Source organism: Anas platyrhynchos, chromosome 21, assembly GCF_047663525.1.
Source record: "Anas platyrhynchos isolate ZD024472 breed Pekin duck chromosome 21, IASCAAS_PekinDuck_T2T, whole genome shotgun sequence".
Classification (NCBI taxonomy): Eukaryota; Metazoa; Chordata; class Aves; order Anseriformes; family Anatidae; genus Anas; species Anas platyrhynchos.
In genome coordinates, this window is record NC_092607.1 from 3,614,266 (window position 1) to 3,636,217 (window position 21,952).

The following is a 21,952-nucleotide window of genomic DNA, read 5'->3' on the forward strand; positions in this document are numbered from 1 at the left end:
CGAGGTTCAAAGTAAGACAAACCTGCAGAAGTTAAACAGGGAAGAAACAGCACGCTTTTTCTGCTCTGTACGTAGTGCGGGAGCCCCGGCTTTGATTAGCACTGAGAAACCATTGTCATGCCACTGGGCTCTGAGCTGTCTCTGTATGCAGAAATCATTTTTGTTTTCTATTAAATACCATACATGTTAAATACCATACCATACAGCAGGTTTGATGGTACTGTCACAACATCACTCCACTTCATCACTGAAGGAGTGTTTCTACTTAATATAAACAGAAGACCTTCTCGTGCCCTTAAACCATGGCTTTCTGAGGTCTCTGTCTCACTGTTCCCAACTAACTTCCTTTGCTGTAACAAGCAATTCACTTTTCCTTCCTGCTTCAGTTTGGGGAGGGAAATTTTCTTACCACTGTACTGTGAAGAGTCAAAGGAGAAAAACTAACCTGTTTTCAAACTGGGAGTTGTAAGCTGTTTTGAAAACATGGAGTGCTTTACATATATAATATAGTTCTAGTGACTTTAAAAACAGGAAGATGGATAGAAAAATAGGATAAACATCACAAAGACACATAAAGAAACCTCTGCATTTAATTCCCGTAGGTATATTATTTGACAGCACTTGGTTAGAGGTAAAACAACTGAGCATATTTGTCATTCTGCTCCATTTCAGGAATCAGAAGTACCATATATTTATACACACCATCAGGGAACCTACTTTACCATACCTGTTTTCCTTTAGGACAAAAAAAAACACATTTACGTATGAAGTTTCTTCAGGCTCCTTATCAGTAGCTGTTACTATCTTTGATTTGATGAATATCAGAATTCAGAACATAAGTGAATGGTAAATCAATAATCTTTTTAAAATATGGTCTTGGCAATAGGCTATTTATTTTGGATTTCCATATAGTCCCTGTTAAGCCCATTTCTTCTATCGCACAGTTTGGCACACATATAATACTGTTTATTCCAGGTCCTACTAATTGTCAATGTTTCTGTATACTGTGAGAATCAGGCTCTGATTCTCTGTTGCAATCAATCAAGTGTACCAGAAGAAAAATTTGTTAGTACCTGTACCACCATTGGTTACTCCTTTTTATTCTCAAGGCCACCCTTCAGTGCTGATTTAAAGACAAAAGACATCAATTATCTTAGAACAACAGGTTTGGTTTTCAGAGTTTTCACGGCCATGTCTAGATGAGATAAGACCACAAGATGAAAATCACTGCACTAGTACAGTAAGTATAGAATACATAACTCATTGCAGAGGACAGAAGACTTCTGAAAGGCTTTTATTTTTAGTCTTGTTACAAAGGGTAGCAATGGCCACACTACTCTGACCATAGGTTAGACCAAATTTAAAAGGCTTTTGAAAGATAACTGATGATCAGCTACAGGAACAAGACTGATAAAACATTACTGCATCTACAGCTCATTTTGCACCTAAGATCAATTACCTCATCTGGGCAGGGGGGAAATGCTGAAGTGACACAAGTTGTACAGTATGTTTTTGCATAAACCAGACCTTTACATGGCTTTAGGAAAAATGTTCTGAGATGATATTTTTATATCAGTTCATTGGACTGGCATTTTCAAATGTTTTGTAAAAAGAAAAAAATGTACAGAATATTTGAGAGTTTTTTTCCAGTTATGTTTGAGGGATTCTAGTATACTAATAGAGTGTTATATTTTTCTTCATGTTCTGTATTTTTAACTAAGCATGTGTATCCTGCATTAAGAAAAAAGTTTTAATATAATTTGTTCAACTTTTTGTGTTGTATTGTCTAGTCCATGCTGTCATTTTGGTATTACTCCTGTGTGTGTGTTTGGTATACTGTATGCTCTGTGTCTGTCAGAGTTGAATTCAAGTCACTCAGAGAACACTGCCCAGATGGTCATAATGATGGGTCTTCTATCAGACAGGATTCAGAGCACTCCTCTTGGGTTTGGATGGTTGAAAGATACCTGAATGAGGAACATTAATGTTGGGTTTTTAAAATTACTTGGGCTATTGCTTGTTTAAGCAGAAACCATTGGACTTCATGAAGAGTGAGAAAGTAAATGGAAAACTGTATTTGAAGGTCAAGTCCATTTTGTTTTGTGGGACGTGGAACAATTAAAAGAGCTCTTTCCTACTGTCTGCAAACTGTATTCTGTCTTTATAGGTCACAGACTAAGGAACTAGATCTCTTTCCCTTCCTCTGCAAAAAGAAAGGCAAAAACTAGAGCCAGGACAATGCATTGCTGCCTTTTATTCCCACAACAGAGCATCTAAAACTTTCTTTGACCCTGAAACCAAGAAAGATCCTGAGTCTTCCCTCAGAGCACTGAACTCAGAATTATATGTTCTGATACTTACTCAGAATATCAAAATGGGGGACAACATTTACTATTTTCCATGGTGTATGTACTGCATCAAATGCCTGGCAATCCATCAGTTTGCACAAGGAAGTTCTGGACAGCCAGCCAGCCTCCCCACATCACCTTATTCTACCCCTAAATGCCTCTGATACACTTAGCTTGCCAGTGCTCTCAGCTATCTCTGGCATGGGAACTCTTGCCATTTTCTTGTCTATCTAGGGGCTTGCATTTAGGCAGAGATCCTGTTTTCTAAAAGAACTTACTGCAGACACAAAGTCTGCAAACCTGAAAGCATTCAACAGGTTTTCCAAGAAAGAAGAGAGTAACATAAGAGTTAAATCCTTTCAGTGGTGCCTCTGATCAAGATACAGTGACTTGGGCTTCCTTTTGTTCCTAGTAATAAAGAGAAACATTGTCAGAGCCAGATTCAAGAAGAGTTTTGTTTGGGGCTTCCTTTGCCCTAAAAAAGAACATCTGTTTTGTCCCATTATTGCATGGTGAGCTAAGTTAGGTTTTGGTTCTTACACAAAATTACACTGGTGAATTCTCTACATCCTCCAAGTCTAGTATCCTGCACATTACAAAGCAAGAACAAGCTTCTAGTTTTTTCCATTGGTTTTAACGATGGTTTGACTTCCATTGCACTTGCAGGAAAATTAAAGGTGTGCTGCTGGTTCCGCAACTCCTGGCCTAGAGACACGTTTCAGCTTTACAGCAGTTGAATATGACACTGGGACAGAAACCAAAGAAAAACAAACTAAGTCAATGTGCCATAGATAGAAGCAATATATAATGAGTTGCTGTCCAAGCAGTATTTTATATTACAGAAAATGACAGCTGTCAAAGAATGAGGAAGTTGGTGCACATCTGTTCTCTGTCACTAACAAGTGTGGTCACTCCTCAAGTTTTGAGAGAGAGTTTTTCTGCTTCAGAGGCTATTTTTATAGAAAGAGCCTACATAGTAAGAAAAGGAAAATTAAGGTAAGTGGGCACTAGGAATTCAAATTAAGGAACAGAGAACTAAACTAGTAAACTTTCTTTCTGAGGGTAATACAGATCATGAAAGGTGCAAATCTCACAGATCTACATTAAGACTCTTAGTCCAACGTTCATCAGTCTAATAGCCCTCTCCGTCTTCATCTACATTTTCTACTTAATCAGCATCATTTTTAAAAAAGTTCCTTTTCTCTTCCCCGGTGAATTTGACCAGCTTGCTTTCTCATTTGATCCCAGTTACCTGGGCAATCAGCTGGTCATTGACAAAGGAATAAGCTGCTTGCTCACTGAAGATGAACTAAAATGTCTGAGTTTTTTCATGTTACAGTTCAGAAGTGAGGGGCAAAGACTGTGACTGTGCCAGTTCTTTGCCTTGGAATCCTAATAGCATTTTGCTGGCCTGGGTTCATAAGTTGTCTTGAACAAAGAACAAATACCACCAGGGAAGCTTAAATATGAGAGCTTGTACTTGTAGTACCTTGTACTAGTAGTACCAGTACTAGCCACACCTATGACTTGCACTGAAGTGGTGTGAAGAAGTCTGCCTTCTTAGATCAACAGGACAAAAGAGTAAATAACCCCAGTTCAGAGCAATTGGAACAATTTCTAGAACGTCTTTGACAACCCTTTTTCCTTGTACAGCTACGTGTTACAGCAGTTCATCCAGGGGCATGCTGCTGCTGCTGAGCTTGCCAAAGAAACAGTGCTGAAGGCCTGCTGAGAAGCTGTGCTTGCTGTCTGCCCCAGCTCTGCAGCTGCTGTGACAGCAGCAGGGAGGCAGCTGCAGCCCACCCAGGCCAGGAGCAGGGCACCCCTGAGACCATTTGTTTCCAAACTTCCACTGTAGGCAGAACCAGATTTTACATCTGCCAGGCACTGCCCACCTCCTGTGGGTACAAGTATACAGGAGGAAATTTTGGAAGGAAGACACAATGCTTGTCTGTGCCCGGTCTCCACCTGTACACTGTATTACGCTAGGCAGTTTTTTTGCTACAGATGACATATGGCCTTAATCTTCAGTGTTTTTCTTTCTGTTAAGTCTGACAATTTAACTAATGCATCATGGTTTTCTTGTTTAAACTGCAGATGACAGTTACTCCAGGAACGTGGCTCATCCCCTACATCACTACATTCAATAAAATTGTTTTTTTCTATTTCAGGTCATTACACATATACAGAGAAATGTGATGTGTGGACAATGGGTTTGCTGCATTGAGTATCTCAGGTTCTATTTGCAGTTATGTTCTCCTTATTCTGAGGTTTGGTGAATGGCTGACAGCACCTTAAGTCAGCACAAAATAATACCTTCCATATAGAACAAAAAGAGAAAAAAAGTTACCTTTTTTCTGGTTTTCGTTCAGAGTTGAAATGATAACTTGTCAAAACTGTAGTCCTGTTGATTTTCAACAGCAGAAGCAGTGTCCAGTTCTTTGATTAAGATGAGTTCTCTGAGCAGAAAAAGCATGAGAAGGATGATACTGCTAAGTGTAAAAAATGTAAGCTGAACATCAGGAAACATTCTCAAAAGTAAGCTTGATAAAATGTTGGTCAAATCCCTTATGAGGAGTTGTTCTGATCATTTGGAACTTACAAAGCATATAATTTGAGTGAGCAAAAATGAGCTACTGAATTAGCTGTAGAAAAGAGCAGTGAAACCTATAGGTTGTACTGTTCAGTGCATTAGACAACAATTACACTAGTCCTCATGGGGCTTAAAACCTACTGTAAGAAAAATTACTGCCATATTAATGTATTTTTTCTTAATTTATCAGATAGGGCCACATAGATATTAGGCTAAACTCTTTACAGTTACATATCAAAAAGGTAATCCTTTCCCAAAGGAATGAATAATCCAAAAGCTTAACCAGCAATTCTTTTGGAGGGTGTTGCAGTCACTTCTTAACAGAGGAGGTTAGGTAGGCAAACAGAAAACCCAACCACCACTAACAAAAAAAAGCAGTCCTACAGAAGCAAGGCTACACCTTCCAGAATGAACTCCTGAATGAACTGCTTACATTATATATCCATTTCCAACTTGACTGGAAGTGAAGCTTTATCAAACACCTGATTTTTACATTTCTAAACTGACTTAAACTGTCTCCTACCTTGTACCAGTTGGTCTCGATAAAGCTATTTGCTTTAGGCCAGTTTATCTCCTGCTTGCTCCCCTACTGCCAGTAATTAAAGGTAGTTAGCAGCTCCCTAGCTAACATGACCAGCTGAGTTACAAATCCTTCTCCAGTCACAACCTGGAGGAAGAGCACTGCTGCTAAACAGGGCTGCTTTTTCTAAGAAGTTGAAGCTCCCTTGGAGCTCTTTCACAATCCCTTCTGGTAGTCATGATTCATCATTTGAAAAATACTTCGCCATGCCAAAATAATGACTCATTTTGCAAAATGTCAATGCCCTGCAGAGTCTGCAAAAAATAGGTCTGTTTTTAATGAATTAGAATTAAAATTAGTAATTAATGCTCGAATCAAGTGATTATTTTCTTGATCCTGCTTAAAATTAAATTTGGTTATAAGCACTTTGAAGGCAATGAGCAAGGAATCATTATTATTTAATCAGGTTTAAATTACTTACATAATTACTTACATGAGTGACGTATTTTTATCTCGAGATAATTAAAAATAATTAGTATGGCTTTATCACATTTTTAATGTGCAAAAATCTAATTCACATTATTAGCAGTGCTTGAATACTTGCTTCTTTTTTGGATGGAATTTATCTGCAAATTATTGCGCCAAAGTTAATGAAGCTATCATAAGAATACATTGCTTGGAAAGAGTGATTTGGAAAGGATGCATCATTTATCTGTGATCCCATATGAACTCAGCTCTACTTTCTTTTTCTTTTTTTTTTTTTTATTAAAGTTGTGTGAAATAATAAGCAGCTTTATAGCCAGTACAACAGCTAAGGTGTCTTGCTGAAAGGAATAACAAACCTTGGGCCTTATTTCTATTGCCTATTTGGTGCAAATCAAGTGTAGTTTCCATAAATTCAGTAGAATCACAGTGCTAAACAGCACTTATAACCCAAGCACAGCAGCACAGATTTGCATTTACTAAAGTAATAGTTTTCAATTTTTTTAACAGTGTGGACCAAACGATCCCCAACAGATATAGTCTACTTCTTGCCTATCTCTATGGAACAGAACCTCACAAATGATTACACACTCTCTTACTAATAGCACAACATCAATTCAGCTATCTAAAAGACTTGTTTACATGAGAAGGAGAGATAGGAAAGTATTCGAAGTATTTTTTACCTTTTAAAGCATTCTAACTTCAAAGGACAATTTAATTGCCTTTTAAAGCAGTTTAACAGATGGAGATAAATAGGAGGAGCCAGGATAATGTAATTAGCCAGAAGTGCTTTATGGATTGCATTTATTAAAATTTCTCATTAGAGAATTACACTCAGTTTCTGAGATGCAGCCTAGACCACGGCTGCGGTTAGCCTTCTTTTATAAAGCGGAGCTAATTACAAAGTTCAGAACAGAAGTTTCCCAACTCTTCATTCAGTATCTTTGGGGTTTTCACACTGGACTCTTGTACCAACCAATCCTTATTCACCAACAGATCTCTAGCTTTAGCAGTCAGTGTGTGCCTTGGCTCAACCTTGCAGTGGTTGATAAACATTTTCCTTCCTTTCCCACTATGGCTGTACTTCTAGTCCCAGGCCCAGCGGGGTCCAGCTCCTCGTCTGAGGGGCTGTTGGCTCTCGGTTGCCAGCAAGCACTCATCACATCTGGCTCCCCTCTGACAGTAGTTTCTGAGTAGCTTGCAATACTTTTCAAATGTATTTATCTCCATAGCATCCCCATTAAGTGTTAGTACTATTTACCCACTGTACAGACAGAAAATGAGAACAAGATCTCTCAGATGTAATTCCAACCGCATGACAATCATTTAAAAGCCAAGAACCAAATGGCACTTTTCACACAGGATGAGGATTATCAGCAACACACTTGGATCTGTGTTGCTATCTGCCAGGATTTGTTCACCAACGATTTTAAAAATGAAGGGGTAAATAGTCTTGTGACAAAAATACAAATGACAAAAATGTTATTTTTGGTAACAAAATCTGAAGGTAGTTGAAAAGAACTGCAGAAAATGTTTATAGGAATGAGTGGCTGAAGTGATTAAATGGGAACTAAAATTCAAGTAATTGTCATGTATTGGGCACTGAAAAAAGAATTAGATATTGGATGTACAGTCAGGCTTTAAATTTGATACCCAAGCTCTGGAAAATCTCTGAGATTTTGTGGCCCACTCCCTGGAATCATTAGTTCTGTGCTCTGAGGCAATCGTAAGGAAACCAGAACAATAGAATTGTTAGGAAAGGAAGGGAAAACATAGCGGAAAACCTTATTAATTCCATGGCATACCTGAGAACACTACAAGAATTCTTCTTCTGGTTTAGGCCTCCAAATGCTTCTGAAGAACCTTGAGGCTGCTCGCAAGCGACAGGACTGGTGCCATGTGCAAAGTTTCCGTGCGGCACCAAAGGAAATCCCTGTCACAGGAGCCAGCCTCCCCCGACCACCCAACCAGCCTCCCTTTCAAATCCAACTGACTGTTCCTCCTGCCCTTCCTCTCACTCTGTTCCACAGAAAGCTTCTTGTTAAGAAGCTCTGGGCATCTTCTTCTGTCAGGTGAGTTTCCTTTAATTATTTTTCCCCCACTAAAAAAAAAAAGTCAGACTCACCATTCAGAAACTGCCTCAGCTATCAAAGCCTGGTCTCAGACTGATGAAGAAAAAGCCATAGGAGACTACCCATCTTTAGCTTCATTCCTCATTACTAGGTAGCTTTTATTCATAGCTACTCATAAAATTGTAAAATACATTAAATCTCATGGAAATATCAGTATTTAGCAGCAGTAAGTAAAAGCCCTGCTGGTTTCAAGTGAAATAACAGGCTTTTTCAGACATAAAAGTATGCAGGTGGAAAGAATTTATGACAAGTAGCCACAATACCACTTAGTATGTCTCTTTGACAAAGGTTCCAAGAAACCTCCCAAATTTCCAAGTAGTAGTGGAATTAAAGCTACAATTTCAGCATAGCTCTGTGTCAGCAACTACAGAGGCTGTGCATTTACTGCCTGGTAAATAGTTTTATCTACCTCTGCATGTGGAGAAATGAAATACAGAGAAAGTAAATGACATGTCCATGTCAATATAGGGAAGGAGGGAGCAAGATTCATCTCCTCCCCAGACTGAAACCTTTCTGCTGGGCCAAGTCACCTTGCTCAAGGCACTCAGGAAGTCCCTGGTGGTCAGCACACAGGCCATGGAGGCTTTTTCTCCTCCCAGAACAGCCAAATACTAGCTGGCAGTTAAAACTGTATGTTTTTATTGCAGTTGAAAGTATACTTCTGGATTCATGTTCAAGGAAAGTCATAAAAGGGCACATGCATTCTTCCAAATTAATTCTGTATTAGATGTGAATCTGATATTTGCATCATCAGAGTTTGCAAGAAGGCAGGGGGTGAGGAATTAAAACTAAAAAAAAGCTGTTAAGCAAAGAAATATCAAATATCTCTTTACAATTACGCTGTCTATATGTAAAGCTGAAAGGAACACACATTAAGAATTCTAGGCTGTGTTTTCAGAGCTGCCTGGGGTAGTTGGATCCCCTAAAGAGAGAAAAGAGTAAATATTCAGTTTCCTCCTCTGGGGAAAATTGGCTGATTTTGTCAGTAGGACACTGAATCTAGTCCATCGTATTCACAGGAATAATCCATATAGCCATTGACATAAACACTCAAAATAATGAACTTTCCAAAACAAATATAAAAAAGGAACATGGCTTTTCTGTGTAGCAATGGTGGAAGGAGGTTCACCAGGCCCTATAATGACAAAACAGGTGAGGTAGTTGTAACTGCCTTAAACTAGTCCTCCCAGCGACATTATTTACTGTACTTGAGTGACACTCAAAGAGATGTGAAATTGTTTCTTACCTCTGAAAGCCAAAGGAAATGGAGGGACTCTCTCTCAGTCTCCTCCTCCAAATGAATTTTCCCACTTATTAATATGAGTAAGAAGCAAACATACCAGCAGTCACAGGAAATTGTTTTCAGAAAGCTATTTCTGATTGATACAACTGAACAGTCACTATTAAGGGTGATTATTAAAAATCAGTTTCAACATTCATATCTTTTTGAGCATGATGCCATTCACATGATTTGTTGCATAATATCCCTCCAGTAATATTACTTTTTTTTCCCTACTTGCTCATCTGGAGAAACCACAGATGATGGACTGCTAGAGAGAGCCCCCATAACCAGCTTCAAACATGTTCAGCCTCATTAGTTTTAGACATACCAGCCCATAAAAATCTTCAAACATACTAAGAGGTTCCATGTGTGTCCCAAAAACAATATATACAGCAAACTGCAATCTGTGTAGAACTACAAAATCCCTCAAAATAGATTTAAAAGACAGCACAAGCCTCTACACCCACTCCTTTCACATTATTACAGCAGGACGACTTGAACGCTTTCAAAGTGGTATCACCAATAACGGAGGCTGATGCTAGTAGGTGCTGAAATGTAATGTCTTTTCCATACACTCCAATTACATTAAAGTGACAAAGGTTTGAGATTGTCAAACTATTCAGTTATTGATTGGCCTTTAGATAGAGAGCATTTGTTTCCAGTTTCTCCCTTTAACCCTGTGTTCCATTAAACGCACTAGAGTTACCAGTCAGAATAAATTGCATTTTGGAAGATTAACTAAGTCAGATGGTAGGGCTAAGTGCACAATCTATTCTCCCTCATACCAATCACTTACAGTTCATCAGCTCTTGTAATAAAAAATGAGAATGTTAAAAGTATCAGAAAAAGCAGGGTTAAAAGGGTACGTTATGTTTTAATCACCTGATTTTTTTTTCCCTTTTCCACAAACCAGTGAAGAGCATGGGACTGTCAAAGAGCAGACAGAAACATTCTTTCATTTCCTGACTGAAAAATACCGTAAGAGATGATTGCTTCGAAAACCCTCCCAGGATGCATTTTTTCCTGTTTAACTCAGCCTTCTTCCAGGGAGAATGATCATTTGATATAAAAACTAAAATCACTGCTGAAGAATCAGTACTTAATCCTACAGGTGAGTCCTATCAACAGTACTTTGAACTAAAAATCTTTTGACTAACTCATTTAAAATGCATCTCCACAGAAAGCAGTGAAAGTATAGTCAGTACAAGGGAAAGGAGAATTTGGTTCCCTGCATTCTGATCACCCTATATACAGCTGCTTTTGCCCTGCAGTGAGTGCTAGAGTATGATTTACTATGGTATGCTATAGAACAAAGATGAAAATATGCCAGACTGTAAAATAATATTTTTTTTTCTATTTGTATTTTCTTCACAATCTTTTATCTTATATGGAAGAGATTTTTAATAAATAACTGCTTTGTAAACCACAAAACACCATCACTTTCTACATATGAGAGAAGAGATAGGTTGGCATCTACCCACATGATTGGCATATCCTGCAACAGGCTGTACCACTGAAAGCCTTGGCTCTTGTTTAGTATTTCCCTAGACAAAACTTCTACAGAAACCAACAGATTCTGTTCATTTCACTTAGTTCCCTGAAAACCCCTTAATTTGATTCTAGATGCTGCTTGGCAAAGCATTTAACATATGCTGAACTGTAAGGTCAAATGGGTTGGTTGCCTGACTAAGAGCAAGGGTACGTGGTGTACAGGGCAAGAGGCTGCTGCAGCCAACAAGGAGAGGTCCAGCTGCACAGCTTTTGCCCTGTCCTGTGCCAGTTTTGGCACTCATCAGACTTTTCTGTGAGCTTATTCAACTTGCTAACTCAGCAGAAAGCCATTCAGTGGTGTGTTTCCTGCTCAGTTAGCATGCTGAATCAGCTCACAGCAAGGTTCACTGCATCAGTACAAGGAGAAAGAGGAAAGCAGGGAGAGAGGAGTGGGGGAAGCAGTCTGTCCTTTCAGCAGCAATGAGCTGCTGTACTGGATTCTCCATATCTTGTGCAACTTCACTCTGAGGCACTTCAGTACTCAGAGGTACTTCAGATTTTTCTGGTAGTCAGCTTCCTGGAACTCTGGACCCAGATGCTGTACCAAAGAGAAGTTTGCTTGTGGCCAGCTGATGGATGCAGACAGAGGCACTTCTGACCAACTACTGTGAAGAAGGCTGCTGGCAGCGAACTACTTCACCATTGCCAGGGGCTTACTACTGCCCCTCTGCTGCAGCTCAGGGCCCACATCTGAACAAACAGTTCCAGAAGGCATTTCTCATCAGCACCAGAGTGAAGCTGGAGGGCCCACTTCATCCTACCACTGAAGGGTGGAATATGTGCTGTTTGCTAACCGTGGGCTGATTTCATGACAAGAAGCACAATGAGCACACAGCTAACCTACCCTGTCAGCTCACCTCGTGGAGAGCGGAGCCATCACCAAAGGCAGGGTGAAAACTCTCTGGTAATACCCACCATCTTTTGGACAGAGACATGGCATTCAGTTTTATAGCTCAGGGACAGGAGGGGAAAGTTTAAGGGAGAGAAGGGGTGAGGAGGGAGAAGGAGATGAGATGAGAGGAGATGAGGGGAAAGGAAGTTCAGCTAGGTGAAGAACCCTGTGAAAAGATGATAATAATGACTCTCCGGTAGAAAGGAACACTGTGGAGTATACTATATGTGATGGCCCCATACTGTTTGGAGTCTTAGAAAAGTAAAGTCCTGACAGTAAACTTAAAGGATGAAAACTATTAGGATGAAAACCTTTGCTGTCTTCACTGGTTTCAACCTTTGACCAACAGAAAAGCAGGGTGCTGTGGAACAGAACAGGAAAACAAGTATAATCTTTCACTGACTCCCAGCTCAGCAAAGTTGGCTAGGGTTTTTTTTGAAGTGAGTTTAAAGATCAATTACTAGGTTAGAAGTGAAATCTTTTGCAAAGTCTATAATTGATGAGTTCCAGAGAGAGTTCCTTTGTCAGCTGCACCACATCAGATCAGAACATATCTTTAGATGCTGCCAGTGAACCAGAAAGCAGCAAGAGGATTTCACAGGGGGAAAAGAATAATCTTATGAGTCTCTGAAATGAGTGCCCTGCTGGTCTGATGAATGTGGGTGAAATCCATGATTAAATCTGCTACCATTCCTGCTTTGCTGTCTGCTATTGTCAGGCTTTATATTAAAGACAGGTCAAAACCTTAATCTGCATTCATCTTGCATGTCTATTGAAGATAGTAATGAAAAAAACATCAAACTTACCAGGGTCAGGTTTGATTTCTTCTAAATGAATTTCCTGGTGATAGGCTCTTTACAATCATCTGTTCTGCTGCATTTGTTTTCACATATTCTTATTTTTTTCCTGCATTATGGAACATTTGGCTAATACATATGATATAAACATGTGCTTCTTCAGGGCATAACAAAATGCTCAGAGATCATTTATTTACCAGAAATACTTAATGGGATGAGCAGAGGCCTGCTGAGTATGTAAAAGAATGCCCATAAATTACTCTGTGCTTTTTAAGAAGTAAGAACATGAAAACCATTAAACACAAAGCCCTTTATCCTGAAAGTTCCACAGATTACATGATGAAGAGGAAAAGGCTGTTGCACTTCATTGTAAATATAAATGGAAATTATGAATAAATACAATTAAGATTAAATGTTGCTCCTATTTTTTTTTTTTTTTGAGAAGGTGTCAACTTATGGAAAAACATATTCTTGCATGCAGATGTGGAATTAGAGTTGCAGAAAGAATGTGAACAAGCACAATGAATTTAAATGTTACATCAAATGCTGTGCACGGCTGCAGGCCTCTGGTCTCATCTTTAAGGATTCTCCTAGAAAATGTAAGCCAAACTCTCAAAATGCTTAAGTCATACTTTCTACACCTGCCTCCTTACCAGTCAGTCTGTTCCAGACACTACAATATATAATGCATGTAAGCATTTAGAAGATCAATCTTTGTATTTTACAAGCTGGCAGATTCACTCCAAAGGTGGTTGTACTGGCATGCTTCTTTCAATTACTTCTGTCTGTGAAGTCTGAGGTCACAATGAAAGCAATGTATTGGAGGACAAAAAATAAGAGATGATAATTCCAAACAAATATTTAAGCTGGTTTACATAGACGCCAGATTTTTTCTGATGAAAACTGTAGACGCTATCACACCAAAGATTAGATTCTGAGGAAAACCAGAATGCCTTATAGAAATGATTGTTCCCAGTAAATCAAAGGCAATCACTTTATCCCCTCTCACGTGAAGTAGCACGAATATTATTTAAGCAGTACAAAAGCATAAGGCATTTACTGGCAATATACAATGAGTTGAGAGGAGCCGATGACCTTCAGCTTTGTCTTTAGCTGTTCACCCGAACTGATTTTTAAGCTCATGAATAACATATTCTGAAAAGGTGACTGCAGGAAGCAAAAATAAATGTACAGATTTTACAGAAAGGGATAACACAATTTATGTTTACCTGTAACACAAAGATAGTATTGACCTGTAACACAAGGGGTATTGTTGAAGAAGTCTCAGACATTGTCTAATGAAAGAATGCATAACTTGTCCTCCTGTTAAAGAACAGATAATTGACTTGTCTCTTCTCACATATGAAGCCAATGATGGAACCATGTACAAATCTCAGACTAGTCTGGACCCCTGGGACCAGGCTTCCAACCTACGATGAGTTAAGCATCCCTTTTTTCTCTGAATAGTCAGATAAATGGCCTTCAGGGAACACACGGGGACCCCATGGGAACTCCCTGCTGGCAGGGGCCAGGTGACCGCCCAGCACTGGGGAGGTATTTTGGGACTTCTGTCTCGCTGGACCAGAAGATGGCGGTAACTCACTTTGTGACTCGGAAATGCACACAAGGCAGTCAGGGGCAGGGGAAGAAATACAAAAAACAGACTGCGAGAGCTAAGTAAATAAAATCACACCACTGATCATGGAAGAAATATAAATAAGCTCCTTTTCTTGTTTCTGTGGCTATTTTCACTATTTCTTTGGTGTCTAAAAGAAAGACAAATTATTGAAAAAATATACAGCTCGCAGAGCTTTCAGCTATTTTTAGCACTAATCACATCTGCATATTACAAAAAGAACACTGCACATTTCTAGCTGGCATTCAGCAGCTGTATGCCAATGTTATTTGTGGAAACAGGCTCAAAGCTTGTACACAAGAAAGAACTGAAATACGCAGAATCAACCACCTTCCCCAGGCACCTCCACAACAAAATGTGCAATATTCTTATACCAGAGCTTTGACTCTAGACATGTAGCTTAGCGACACTCCTCTCATCCCTTTTGTGTCATATTCTTCTTCTCCCATTGCAATTTTACAGATCAATCTCATCAATTATTGTGTTGTCCTTACAGTATGTCCTGGGTGTCTTCTCCAAGTCCTCTTCTGCCTCAGTTTTGGCCAATGCTTCACCCACCTCACATTGCCCCTGGAGCTACCATTTGCTGCAAACTCCTATTCTCTGTCCTGAAAAATGCATATGCATACAAAAGAGATCTCTGGAAAATATGTTAATTTCCCTCATTTTGCTCAGGATCTATAAATGAATATCCAGGCAGGACTGCTGAAAGATATAGTGAATCCGGTGTAGTTATTTAGTTATTAAAAGGTATTAATGATAACCACATTCCAAAACCGTATTTATTCTGGAAATGTAAGAGTTATAAATTAATTAAATTACCATGACAGATCCCTGTGTGGTATAATTAATGCTGCCCCATTAATCTCAATCCAAAAGATATATGCTGATTTTTTTCCAACAGAGAATCTGGCAGAATGAGTGGATGAACATCACATTCCCACCTTGTCCCATCGAAAGAGTTAACATTTCAAAAGTACTGATGAACATTCCCGGCAAACAGCTCACAGAAGCTCTCATGAGAAATATTTTTTACATCAAATATTTATTACATCATTACAAATAATACACCACAAGTTAGTCAACAATGGTGTGTCAATGAAAGAAAAGGCAAAGGTCTTTCTGTAAATTATGTCTTGTGGATTTTAAAAGACTTCTGCAGGATAGATTACATAAATCCAGACTGTCAGAATAGGACCTTCTTCGCATCTTTGCCACTTTAATTTCTATTGGTATGTGCAATTATTTCAGTGGTCTGGCTGAGCTCTCAGTATGATTCTGCTGTCATCTGAGTCTCGTACGAAGAGTACTTATCCCTGCCTTGCCAGTCTAAGCCTGACACCACCCCAGACAAACCAGCTTCTTGTGTTGTATTTTTTCAGACTGCCATTACCTACTTCCATATCCCCCAGACATCTAAATTTCAGTCCCTTCAAGGTTATAGCATCTACAGTTGAAGCCCCATAGACACTACATCCTAACTCTTTTTTTACTGGATATGTCATCCAATTCCTCACAAATTAACAGCTCCAATAGCACAGTAGAATACAGAATTTCCCACACCTGGAAATCAGAATCATGCTCAATCTCAACATCTATTTCCTTCCCTTCTATCTTTCAGCTAATATTATTCCAACCTGAGCACTGGCATCAGCATATGTGTCCCTTCACTTAACTACTGCAACTTTTTCCAGATGGCTTCTAATCTTGTTGGTTGTCAACATGCAGGATTAAAATAAATAAATAAATAAATAAATAAATAAATCTGTCAATAAACATAGATTCAGCTTCCTAAGCCTCTCCATAATTCTCATTCCAGTTAATGTCAGAGTAATTGCAGTTTCATATGATCAATGTCCTAGCCCAAGTACAGCCCTCCCATCTGCATAAATATTTCCCGATCTGTCTTCTCACCTAGCCCTAGGAGATCAGTAATTGTTTTCCATTATAATTGTTTTACCATTTGGGTATTTAGCCTCAAGTTCAAGGTGTCTCTAAGTTGTCATCCATGTGAATGTTATTCTGTTTTCAGCATAATGTCCTTCCTCATTTATTCTGTCATATCTCCTTCTCCTTTCTCATTGAAGATTGCCTGTCCTTAAACTCTGTATCTGGGTAATGCAATATTACAGCCCATTTCCTGAACTGGCCACATTTCAGTTACTCCAATTACACCAGATTTGTCTTTAAGCAGCAGATGTCCTTGCTCCTCCAATCTTGTTTGCTGTTTCCTTCCCTGCCTGTTCATGCCCTCCAGCACACAAAGTATTCACCTGCTAAACAGTAAACAGAAGCTGCTCTGCCTTATTTAAGCATTTTTCAGACCTGTCTAAATGGGTGTTGTTGTGCACTTATTATGTCTGTGCCTTATATCAAATGGGAGATTTCCGCACTAGGAGGTGCTCAGTACAACCCTCCTAGGGAGACAAGGCAAAATGGCATTAAGTAAGAAGAGCTTTCTCATTTTTGTTGCTCATGTAAACTCCTGGACAGTCAACTGTAACTTTTGCTGACTACAGAGAGGGCAACACACCAGTTGTACAAGAGCATCTGTAGCACTCTCTGGACATCAGCTGCTAGAAGCTGAAACGAACCTCATTGTACCTGTGAAAAGAGAGCTCCAAAACTCGTAGCTTATCTGGGGAGATTTTTGCTTCACCTGAGTGGTTTCTGGGTCTCAAAGCCAGGCTCTCTGACATACAGCTAACACGGTAGGTTTTGTCATGTATTTCCAGATATGTCTGCATTAGCAAAAAGACCATAATATGTTCTTTCTTTATCCTTAGACTGGAACAATTACAGTCCATCTGTCACTCTGCCTTTTATAACCAAGGGGATAGAGATGTAGACTTCTAATTTCTGGTTTATGTCTGCAGGTACCCTGGCTGTGCTAGTGCCACACTAGAGGCCTCTCCTCCTGCTCTAGGGAAATACAGCTTTACACCCAAGCTCATCAACTTTGGTCATAAAAATGGCATAAGGTTTTCCAGCTCACACAGTCATTGCACATTTTATTTCATTTTTATTTTACTTGAATACACGTACTGCATATGCATTACGCAGGCTATGCCAGAAGCATCACTCCAGAAACATATTTAACTCGACAGCCTGCTCAAGTGGAACAGCAGTGTTACTCACTACATATTCGGCTGAAAGTCCTTCCCAGCACAGCCTTCCAGCGGAAGCTTTCCTTCCTCACTCTGATCTACCCAGAGCAGAAGAATTGCTGTTCTCTCTGCCTCAGTTCTGAGCAACACATCCCTAGGTTGGATTCAAAGGGGATACAGTCAGAATATGCCAACCCAGATAAAGTATAAATTTGTTTCTCAGAATATGCATAGAGGAATAAAATTATAACTCATTGCCTGCAGTTTCAATAAAAGCAAAGTGAACCATCTGATTTATATCATCACTGTTAGGAAAATCTCTCGGAAACATTACTCTATGCAGAACAGTAAAAGGCCCACCTGAAACAAGTGAAGGGCACTTCTGTTATTTTTATTTACTCCACAGGTGCTAAGAGCCAGATGAGGAAGACCACTGGACTGCATCCAGCACCTCCCTGAGTCCACAAGAAACTTGCCCTGTCCTCCTAGCTCATGAACCTGTGCAGGGCAGCGGAGGTCTCAGCAGCTTCCCTGAAGGTCATGCACAATACGAGGTCATTTTGCACCACTTACATCCGCTGTGCACTCTCAGATAGCAACCACAGCAAAAACTCTTGAAAGATAAAAGTCAGCCCACCATTATGGATTATAATGAACATTCTCAGTCCTAACTGACCAGTAAAGGAATGGCTAGTGTCACTTTTACCTCAAGGTCACAAATATTTTCTGTTGCTAGAAAGATGTGATTTCCCCCCTGAGAATAGGTTTCCTTGGTTTCCTGGCAAGAAATGCATAAATTTATAATACTAAGACTCTTAGTCAAGTATATGTTGCCAAACATTCACGTCCCAGAAATACTGCTGTTTCCGATTAGTTATTACACCAACTATGTATAATGCCATATGGCCTTAATAACATGCCTGTCACTTTCAAAGAGTAATTACTTCAATTTTGGCAGCATTAATCTGCAATATTTGCTGTCTCTTTGGATGACATTGTAATGGTGCAATGCAAAAGTGATCAACATCTCCCAGGCTGTGAGAAAGGCAGTGTCTGAACAGATTATGATTTAAACAAAGCAAATATATTTTTCCAGAGATACAATAAATTATTTTCACTAACACTATTTTTTTGAACATTTGGAAGCAGAGGAAGGGACGGTATTACTTGTACAGAATCTCTAAAATCTGCCAAGATTCAAAATTTGAATAAAAAACACAGAAAAAAAAAACAACACTGCCTGTTTCCAGATCACTCCACAAAGTACAAACTGCAACAGCTAAATTAGAAAAAAATAATTCACGATTATATCCTGTTGTCAGCAAACCAGCTAAGAACACCACTTATAACTGTAGGTAGGATGCAGATTTTAAATCATTGTACCGATCTAATTCTGGACGATTCTAATTTTAAAATCTGGATAGGAGAGGTGCTGTGGTTTTGTAACTGCTTAGAGACCTGCTACAAGAGTCATTGAGCCGGATATGTCTGCCCTGTAGGTATTGCAAAACTGCATCATAAATTTGTAAAGCAGTAGTTCACACGTGACTAATCGTATATATCAGTGTAGTCTCAAATGACTTATGACCTGAATTGGTCTCATTACCCATGTAGTGAAGTGATGTCTGCCACTATTTTAATTGCTTGCAAGCTTGGGAAGTGGAAACAGGAGTCAGACTTTGTTAGCATTCACAAACACCAAGTAAAATTAACATGTTGAAAGCCTGGACTTATGTTCACATCATGCTGTGTATACGTGGACTAATATCCTGTCAAGACACACACATCTTTTTATCTAAGGAAAGTTAGCATGTGAGTCTGTGACCAACACAAGGAGCAGATTGAGATTACCACAAGGAAAGAGAAAAAGCTCAGAGACAATACAGGGCTGTCCCATATCTTTCTTGTCACAAGAAACTTGTGGAAAATCTATGACATCAATCATAGATTTGATGTATGATCATACTTAAAATGATCATCATATGATTATACTTAAAATATCTCTGTGTAGATCATTTCTGGGCAAAAAGAAAGCCACCTGCTGTAAAAGATCAGTAAAACCTTCACATGTCAATCTGCTGTCTTCAGATGCTCACTCCTGACCATAAGCACAACACCTCAATGCACCTGAGCACTGGTAGAAACAGTATGCACTGAATAGTCTGAATATGTGCATACTCATAAAGTCAATATCCATGCACGTATGTCCATCCAAAATACTCTGTATGCTTGTCAGTGTATGAACCTATTCCAGATTTTTTTGGGGGTGGGGATAAATCCTCTTACAGTTACAGTTCTACATTAAATTTGCATAGATCTATGTATCTATCCATGATAGATACACCACACTGATGTTAAAATCAGCTATAAACATAGCAATACAAATGATTCCCATTCCATTGGAAAGGAAACTTATTAACATTACTTTCTATGATAATCTGTCAGCTGTACATATATGGAGAGGAAGTTTCAAACAGGAACACGATTATTGCATTTGCACAGAATACAAGTCACTACTTGTCTTTACCAGAATACTGGTCATCACGCAACACAGAACATCATCCTGCATTGAAATGCAGGGAATTCAGCATGATTCTGATGTTCCCAGTGACAGAAGTTACTTCTGATTTTCAAAGATTCCATACAAACAGCATGGTCTCACTTCCTACAGAATTAGAAATAGACAGTCAACAGAGTTTGAAAGAGTGATATCACTGTCTGTCTGATTATGAAGAAGACTTGGACTTATTTCTAGGCCTGGCAGTTGATTGTTATATATGTCAATTGTCATTTACTATGCACAAGAACATGGCGACACACTTTCACCTCCCACCATATATTTCATTGTGAACAAGGAATAAAGAAATTCCTTCAGCATGGCCTACTTTTCACAGGCTGCCACTCTTATTTCTGACACTATCATTACAGGTGACGGTTTTTGTGTAGGACAGAATGGTTAATCATTTTTGTGAAACTGTGCAAGTTGATAAATGAAAGGCAGAAGGCAATTTGGCTTAAAAAATCCCAAGCCCAGGTGGGAGCAAGCCTGCAAAATAAAACAGCACAGAAGACTCTGAAAGCAGTTAAGCTGTTACCATGGCCAGTTCCAATAATAAAAATAAGTTAAGTTTTTATAGGTTGTACTGTAAAATATAGAGTGTTGTTTTGTAGTGTTTGGTATCAAATTCAATGTCAAAATTCCTATTTATTTCATGGGATGAGTCCAAACCAAAGCAGAATGCTTACGCTTCATAAGCTGCTCTGCTGCTTTTTTGCTCTGCTCTGAGCTCGCCTAAGCATTCAAGGACACTGACCTGCTTTTCATGTCCTCAGATACAGTCAGGCAATTCCTTAACAGAATTTCTATGCTGTGTGATTTAATCCTGTGTAAAGATGTTAGATACCTTTGAGCACTAAATCCTGCACAGCAGAAGTCACACAATCGTATTAGTGTAGCTCTCCACACAGGCTAAATAGCCTTGTTGAGAAGGGCTGTGCTGAGCAGGACTTCCCAAGGCAAGTTTAGCAGCTCCCTGGTGGTAATTCAGCTATCTGCACTGTGCTGTGCAGGCATCACTTTGGTTTCCTTTACATAAGATCTGGATCACCCTTAGCATGACTTGCGCCATTTCTTTCCCCAGCCTGGCTGGTTCCACAACCTCTTACTGCATATTAAGAAATGTACTCCTGGTTATACATGTGGCTGCTGTCAAGACTACAAAATAATACTAAAAACTCCTTCATTTCACTATGAAGAACTGCTGCATGGCTAAAAAACTCAACAGGTTTTATCTAACACCTATACAAGAAGGGATTGTGCTGGTTTAGTAGCACTTGGCAGAATTTGTGGCCATCCTCATGAGAATTTTAACATAAAGAAATGGAGTAATACATGTGTCCGTCACTGTTCAAGGGGATGCCTGAAATCCTCCACTAATAGATCTTCTTCTGTCCCTTTGATCACTGAAGTTTGGTCTGCTTCAGTGGCAGCAACATTTCTGGTAATTACAGATTTACTACAAAAGAACTGGTAAAATCTCAGTCTGGTTCCCTGCTCTTACATGCCCTAGAGCATACCATAACCTAGAAGGATGCTGCTGGGATCAAGCCTGAACTATCTGTGGGAAACAAGAAAGAGCAATCCAAAAGAAGAGTGGATCAGTCTCCTATACGCAACAAGCCGCATAAAAAGGTGTTCACTTTGAAAAGTCACAAGAATACACAGGCACAAAATGAAATGGCAGAAAGGTGGCTGCAGCTGGGTCCCTGGGTGACCAGGCATCAGCAGCCTCAGTAGCCTCTGCTGGCTCTCCTTCTCTAACAGTAAGGATTCAGGAGATCTCTCAGACCTTATTGTAACAGTACAGCTCATCAGCCCATATGAAATGCTCAGGAGCTGATTATGATGGACTTGACCATTCTTACGGCAGTATTTTACACTTCTAAGCATTATAGGCAATCTGTGAATTATATAAGCTACATAGGACAAGCATCCTTCTGCATTTACAGAACATCCCGAATGAGTCAGCTACACTGCTGGGGATCTGGCATTGCCCAAGGTTTAGTTCTAAAGAGAGTGTTTGGAGTCAAATGAATCTAATTTGTTTGAGT

General features: G+C 39.3%; 1 long non-coding RNA gene across 1 annotated transcript in view; it reads right to left on the minus strand.

Moving 5' to 3' along the window:
* Window positions 1–884: 884 nt before the first annotated feature.
* The window catches only part of LOC139999238 (uncharacterized), a 174,933-nt gene continuing 153,865 nt past the window's right edge, over window positions 885–21,952 (minus strand). Inside the window, exons 8-9 of the long non-coding RNA XR_011804565.1 lie at window positions 4,699–4,807; window positions 885–3,093 (exon numbers count right to left, since the gene is read on the minus strand). This is a non-coding gene — a long non-coding RNA (uncharacterized lncRNA). The remainder of the gene's footprint in view (window positions 3,094–4,698; window positions 4,808–21,952) is intronic.